This window comes from Gymnogyps californianus, chromosome 2, assembly GCF_018139145.2.
Source record: "Gymnogyps californianus isolate 813 chromosome 2, ASM1813914v2, whole genome shotgun sequence".
NCBI lineage: Eukaryota > Metazoa > Chordata > Aves > Accipitriformes > Cathartidae > Gymnogyps > Gymnogyps californianus.
In genome coordinates, this window is record NC_059472.1 from 95,605,161 (window position 1) to 95,613,215 (window position 8,055).

Genomic DNA, 8,055 nt, shown 5'->3' on the forward strand with positions numbered 1-8,055 from the left:
TATTTTTCACTCACACACTCCCCAGTAGTTTAAGACTGCCAGTATATATTAATGGAAGCATATATCCCCAGTATCAAGCAGATAGCTATAATTTAATTTATTCTATCTACGCCATGGTTGAATTCCTGGGCTGATTTGGAGAACAGACTTGATTAAGTGAGGATTTGATCCACTACTGTCATATACCGGGGAAAAGGCTCCCATTATTTTCAGTCAATAGGGGTCAGGCTTGGAAAATTCTGCTTGACTTGAAGAATAGTCATCTAGGGAAATTTTTTGTCGATTTCAGGAAGATTATTTTGAGTAATTCTGTAAAAGGCAATGCGTCTTTGATTTTCATCAGTTCTTGTTGCTTTATTAGAGGGTCCTCTTGAACTTCAGGGTAAGATTTTGCCTTTTAGATCTATACTTTGAAATGATGAAATGTGGATTGCTGACATTCTTGATGGCTTTATAAGGAAATGTGAACAGCTGTAATTAATGGGATGACATGCTATATTAATTTTCTCTACCTTAAATATTAGAAGTTCATTTTCTTTGTCCTGGTTGAATGATTGAGTTACACTGGCTGAAATGTTTATGTTCTTACTGTAATGTTTTGATAAATATTTAGTTTAAAAGACTACTTCCTGGAACAATTTCTATTAAAAAAAATGGTAGCATGAAAATTTGCCAAAAGTATATGTAACATTTATGGCTAAACAGAATCTGTTAAAAAAAGATCTGTTACTGGTTTAGCAATAAAAAGGGGCAAATTCTTCTGGCTTGAGTTTTGTAATCTCAGTCTTTTCATATGACAGAGCTTGTTACAGCAATCAGCTGATTGCTCTTCATGTCCTTAAACTTAGTCTCTATGGAGAGATCAAAATGTCTGGGAGTTTTATACTGAATTTTGCCCTCAACCAACTGGATTCTGAAAAACATAAAACTGAATTAATTTCTATGGTAAGGGGCTAGCTTCTCTGCATACCAAGTTAAAGCCAGTGGGGATCTGCCCCTAAAAGTGTGGAAATGAACTAACAATAAATCAAAAGTTATGCAAAGCAAAACTGGGAAATTTCATCGAGCTTTTAAAAAAATATATTGGTGTCAACAGTCTTGGAGATGATGACTGAAAACAGGCATATTAATTAAGCAGGTCTGAATAGGCCAAACCTCTTGAAAGCCTGTGAGTTTGAAATATGGCTTACAGCGATGCACATCTTTTTGAGATTTCAATACAAGTGTTCATTCCAGCAAAAGATCATCAAGCACAGTTACACTGAGTGGTTGTCACCCAAAGAAAATAGCAAAACACAGCAAAGTCACATCTCATTCTCTGACAAAACCTCATGAATAAGGTGCCTCAACACAGCACCCAGAGTTGTCTGGGCTAGGGAGTACTGTGCTGTACCCAGCCAGTACGGTATTAACATCTACAATGAGCCACATGTTGTTTGGCCTGTCATTAAAGACTCTAGCAGACTCCCTGCTGACCTGCAGTTCACCTACTGGTGGTACCAATGCCTGCTTCACAACCAGATGCTAAGTGCTCTTGGCCCATTTCCTACATGCCATTGTGTGAGCAGAAGGGACTGAGCAGTCTGTCCTTTTGGAAGGGTTCTCCCACTGTTGTCTCTGATGTGAATATGGGAGGACCTCTGGTTTTGATTTCTATCTTTTTAAATGATGCTTGCTATTTGTAGATATGCTTTAATGTAGCATCTACTTTTTTCACAAGTGTACAGTTATTTTTGATGTAATCTCTCCCCAGCTGGTGAAACTTCCATCTTTTCACTTATTTCTGTTTGAGATATTTTTGATCACCTTTAGAGGTGACACATGACACCTTACAAGCCTGACCACTCCCATGGCTGTACACTATCAGCATGATGCAAACATATGAACACATCAAGGTATCAGTTGCCAAATAAGTTGCCTCAACTGATGATATGCATGTACTTGGATGGTCAAGCCATGACACAGCAGAAGGCACGGAGAAAAGCTTAAGCTAAGTAATTGTGCCTGGTATGGGCTACACATACACACATGGCCAGCTAAATACGCTGACCAGCACAGGGGTAATTAACCATAGACCTAAGATACCTTTGCACTGTTACGTTATGCCCCCAAGCTGGGGAGGTGCTGATATCTGTGGGACAGCAGAGTTGTAAGGACCTGTGCTGATCTGCTTGCCAGGTGTTTCTCAGGGAACCCACAGCGCAGCTGAGCAGAGGACCCAGCTGTCCTAAGCCTCCATCCATTGCCTTTACTGAAAACCATTTTCCCTCTTGGGAATGTTCAGATCTTACCTTCAGATCTTTAAGTCCAATAGTGAGGCAAGAAAGCAACTAGATTAATTGTATCTTTCATTTATGAATGTCTACAAAACAATGCACCACAGGAAGTCAAGCACTCGTGTGACATTTTGATGTGGGATTTGGCTACCAGTTCCTGGTGCCATGAGCTGTGCTCCCAGGGGTTACGACTTACCAGAGCCCTTTGATTAAGCACTGTTGTGCACTCATGAGGGACAGCACACCTGGCTTTGCTGCAATTCTGCCCAGCTGTGCTTTCTGCTTGGGAATTAGCTTTGTATCAGGCTTCTGCCCTTTATCAGTCACAACTCTGCCTGGTTGTACAGGGAAGGGAGGTTGTGGTGTGATAAGTGTGTATGTACTTACTCTGTTGGGAACCTGAATACACAAGGTACTCTTCATGTGATGATTATCCCTGGACTGGCAGCTGACCTATTAATTTGGAGACATTTTCAGCCTAACAGACCAGCCTCCTCTCCAGTGAAATACAAGGTAAAGGATGAAACTGAGGAAGGCCCTGAAATATCTGTTTAATTTTAAACAATTGCTTGAGTGAGCTCTGTGCAACTTAATCATGGGCTAGAATGAAATATGTGTAGGAGTACTGTCAGAAATAGGGATGAAAATCAAAGACAGCACCTTGCTGGCTGTAAATCAGCGCTGACCTTTTTGCATGTAGCAAGGGCTTGTGCTTGCACCATCCAACACAGTTGCTGGCTGAGGTGACTGCTTGCTTTCCAGCCTGAGGCTGCCGTCCTCCTGGCAGAGGTGTTCCCAGACCTCAGCATCAGTTCCCAGTCTAATATTTTCACACAAGCCCACCACTATGTGTCAGCTCAAAGTGATTGCTGTGAGCTGGTACATGACCTGCTCTTTATGTTCTTCCAAGATGTTTCATGTTGTTTCCACAGAGATGTGACATTGCAGCAGGGAAGAGAGTTGGGGGTGGGAATCTTGCTAAGGTAGGACTGAACAAACTTCTCCACATCCAAAGATGCTCTTGTTTCTTTTTCAAAAAGTGTGTAGAAATAAGTGTGACTAATCTGTATCACTAAACAAACAAAACTGAAAACCCTTTAAACCAATTAAGCAAAAAACCAGAAGCCTGGAGGACTAAACCATTCACTTTCTCCCCTAAAAGCACTCTGCAGAATCCAAGTGATATATGGACAGTCTGGGAAACTGCAAACCCCACTTCCACCTGAAAACTTGGTACTTGCCTTTTTTTTTTTTTTCTCTCTGAATTGAAGTATATTTGAGAGCCTGTTTGTGCTCTCAGTGTATTTGTTTGTTGACTGTCAACTACGGTGTCTGTCTCATAGGCAACTGATGACGCCACCTCTTAGAAGGTAGTGCAGGAGCTGACAGTGATGACAGAAGTTGAAGCAGAAAGCTAAAAGGGACAAGGAAAGGTGTTATGAGGTCAAGCCTGAATGACTGTGCTGCTCTCTCCTCAGAAATCCTATGTGCATTAGCAGGTGAGCAGAGAGACCTTTCCATCTTATTCACAAGTCGAGAGCAATCTGAGCACACTGCATAGGCTTTCTGCATAGAGCGTAATGAGGAGGGACTTGTGATCTAACACCAGCCACAGGACATGAAGAAAACATGCTCGCTTGAATTAGAACGTATGATGTGAGCTGGGGAAAAGGGATCTTAATTTTAAAGGTTGGAGTGATAGGCAACAGAAAGATTGATTTATTTATTTTCTTATTTTATTTTTTTAAAGAAAATTTTCCATTTAAAGAAATGAGTGTTGTATCTTTAGCAGCATATAGAGAAAGTTTGAAAGTATTAAGTGAAGCTACGTATTATTTTCATTCTGATCACCATTAGGATTTATTATCAGTGTTGCTCATGCACTCCTTAACAATTTGTCCTGAAGAGAGATGTAGTCCAGGGCAATTTGCTAAAGGGAGAGCGGATGCTGTGATCCCACAGGATGGAATATGTTAGAGCTTCCTGGCTTACAGGTAAAGTGTTAACCTCATTTACCCTTTGGTCCTCTTAGCCCTTCATTTAAGTATTACCTCTCTCTCTTTCAGTAGATTAGAGTTTTGTGCTGTTTTAAAAAATATGCTGCAAAAAGTATGCAGCCTGGTAGTTCCCATGCTTCCTTCCTGGGTGTCCCAAAGTCCCTGTGTTTTGCTGGTACAGATGCTTATAATAAGTGAAACTTAAGCTGTGTATTTGTACTTAGATGGTGGGCGAAATTCCAGTTGTGTTGATGTTCGGAGTTCTCCTGTCTCCATATTCTGGAGATGGGATTTCATTCACTGAATTTCAAGGGAGAAAATCCTTGTGCGTCCGTTGAGCTCACTCTTTCTCACTGCTGTGTAGCCTCTCCTGAAACCAGCTGCAGCTGGTATCAAGGCCATCAGAGTCCTCATTAGGACCGTGGTGCAGAGTTTGCTGAAATCCATGGAAAAGATCCCAGTGGCTTCACAGGTTTTGGCTCAAAGCCTGTTTCTGAAAAGGTTGAGAGACTCTGGGCTTCATTCTCCTCCTGTCATAAATTAGACAAAGCACTGTTGTCATCAATGAACCTGCACTGGTGTAAATGGAAGGTGGATTAGGTCATAGACTTTTTTTTTTATTCTTAGGATGTGACACAGGGAAAAAGCATTATGTTAAACTGATAGAAAAGCCAGTTTTATAGAATATAAGAAAACAATGTTTTGGGGGAGTAGCAACCTGGAAGCCACAAAAGGAAGAAAGACAGTATGTTTGTCTGAAGATGCAACATCAGGAAGCCCATAATATAGTCAGACTTTAGTTACACATCCCATATGGACTATGTTTATTGCCTAACTATTTTATTGTAGCAGAAATTTTGCTTGCTTTTCAGGCCATGAGATATCATGGATAGTAAAAGAAGAAGTAAAATTCTTTTCCTGACGACATCATTATCTGGTGGCTTCAGAATTTTACAAACCAGATCTTTTCTACGTTTGGACCAACACATGTATTCTGAGGGAAATCCTGCCTAAAATGAAATTAATGAATTTTCAAGAAATGGGCAGTAGCTTGAACAGATCAAAACAACCAAAGGATTGAATTTGATTCATAGTGCAAAACAGGATCCACATCTATCCTTCTTTCAGTTTGTTTTAGAACACCTAAAGGCTGAAAAAAATAACCTGAAATGCACTTGTGTGTGAAAGAGAATACAGTGATGGAGATTTCTCTGAGTGGGAACATTTTCTTGGCCTCCATCACCTAGATGAGCTAGTGCAGCTGAGACTAGAGGAGAAGAGGCAATACAAAGAGCGAAACCATTCCTACAATTGATAGCAGATCATTTCTATTCAGACTCCAAAATGCTTTAAATTTGTCCTAAACGATTGCACTGTGTATAGGAATCAGTGTGCTCATCATAGAAGAATAATTCTTCTTGAGAAAGAAGCACAACTGCTATTGAATGGAGCATGACCTTTCAAAAATTACTGAAATCTCTCTTACATTTACTCAGACACCAGTCACTAAATTAACCTCTCTGGTAACTAAGATGAGGTCAATGGAGTTGTTATCTCAAAGATATATTTCCGTAATAATTTTTCCAGGTATTGACCAAGCAGTCAGTATTTTTAAAAGAGGACACAACAAATTAATTAGCAACAATTTGAATGTACTAGAAAAGAAAGAAAAATAGAAAGAAAAAAATTGTTGAGTATTTATTCTTTTACTGTCCATAAATACCTCATATATGTTGATTTATATAGTACGTAATGTGCATATACACATACATACATATATATGCATATATACATATGTGAGACAAGTCTGTATTTTTTATGAAAGATCAAACCATATGTTTGATAAAAACAAATGCAGATCCTAAGACATAGTAATACTAGGAGCCACAGGAAATCTTAAGTTGGATGAAAAAGGAGAAGCAACATGTCCCGTGTTTTAGCCTAGCTCAAGTGTGTAACGAGTACGTCAGAAACCTGATTTGTGCGTTTATTTTGCAAATAGTTGCATGTGCAGTCACTTCAATGTTCAGCTTTCTATTTTGCCTGTGCAAATGAGATGACAGAGATTTTACATCTTGTGCTGTCCAGGCACCTTCTGAAATTTAGCCTTAAATTTGGTAAATTTCTTTCCTGAATTTAGGGTCTTTGATAACCTGTTGACTTCTGTGTTTATTTTTAATAGAATGATTGTCTCTTTTCTTGTTTGCTCCCCTCCCAAGAATTGTTCAAGGGCATGTGTTCTAGAAACTTTGCTGAGATAAACTATAAATTACTATTAGTCAGGCTAATTGTAATTATTTACATTTTAGCCAGTATTGTCTTACAATTCAAGCTGTACAGATCCTACCTGGAATGTCAGAATATCCTCTGCAATCACAAACTTGATAATACATGATCTCTATGTCTTTTAGAGACACTTTGTAACACAGGGCAGGAGTGCGGGCTTAAGTTTAAAAGGAGCATTGCTAATCTCAGGATAACTCTTTATTTATATCTTTTTTTACAGAGGTTTTTCTGCTGGGTGATTAAAGCATCAGAACCTGCTCTGAGGCTAGCTCCCTTTCAGGGCTCTAAAGAAACTCACCACTGAATGAAAATCATTTCAGGAACAATTAGAGAAAAGGTCAGCATAAATTCTTCCTGTATCCACGGCATTAGCATCACCCAAGTGTCTCTTGCTTACAGTACGTTGTGACAAAGTAAAAGCTATTTCAGCTGTTATATTGTGATGGCTGTTATTTATGGAACATAAAAGGATACTGAAATACAAAAGGGTTTGAAAAGACCAGGGTAAGATCAGATAAAAAAAAAATGAGAGAGAAACAGGCATCTTGGGATGGTAACTACCCTGCCATGTACTGACAGGGAGGTTGTATATTTTTAGAATATACTGAAAGGAATGGTGCTTTTACTTAGGTTTTTATGGTTTACCATGAGATGCAATTTTCTGGCCTTATATGCAGTTGTAACAAAAGTCAGAGAGATTTTATGATAGCTGCCAGAGTTCATAAATGATGGCATACACTAAAATATTTATAGAACTGTAAAATCTTGATTTCTCTCTGGTTTAGCAGATGGGGTCCTAAAACTGGTTCCCAGATTGTCACATTTCTTTACCCTTTGATGACAAAGAAGCCTGTTATCACTTTTTTTTTTCCTCTGGAAAGCAAGTTCACTAGTGTAATCAAGTTCATACTTCTATCCAATTATACACACCAGGATCTCATGAATTAAGACATGTCAGCCATATAAGATTTGTAATTATTCAAGGCAAAGGGCCTATCGTTAAACCTCAGGATCTGAGCAGCCTTGCCACCTCTCTGACCAATGACCATTGACTCATGTCAGTATAATTGCTCACCTATAAACTGGTGAAAATCTGCTTCCTGATCATTGTACTGATAATGCCAGCACAGATAAATGCTACTTATACACCAGAAGTGGTGAACTTAGGTACCTGCTTGGTACAAAGCAACAATATAGCACAGCTATTTGTTTCTCTTCAGAATGTTTTGTTGTCCTCAAAGAAAATGAATCCCTGTAGCACTGCTAAACTCAGCTGTACTTCAGAATTAAAATTGATGGTTGGGGGTAGCAGAAGCAGAATAAATAATCTGTGGAGCAGCATTTTTCAATTGCTGACCAGGATTTACCCCACATTAAAGGACTTTTCATTAAAATTGAAGATCCTGAAGAAGAGAAAGCATGAAGTCATGTAACTGTCCTTTCTCTATTGTATTTTCATGAGAAGGTTTCTAGATTTTAGCAGATAATCAATGAAT

General features: G+C 39.0%; 1 long non-coding RNA gene across 1 annotated transcript; it reads left to right on the top strand.

The window, feature by feature from the left end:
* The first annotated feature begins 2,659 nt into the window (after positions 1-2,659).
* Positions 2,660-6,950, top strand: LOC127013638 (uncharacterized). The gene is made up of 5 exons (XR_007766098.1): positions 2,660-2,789; positions 3,439-3,509; positions 3,620-3,775; positions 4,134-4,270; positions 6,780-6,950. It is a non-coding gene; the product is annotated as an uncharacterized LOC127013638 (long non-coding RNA).
* Positions 6,951-8,055: the final 1,105 nt, after the last annotated feature.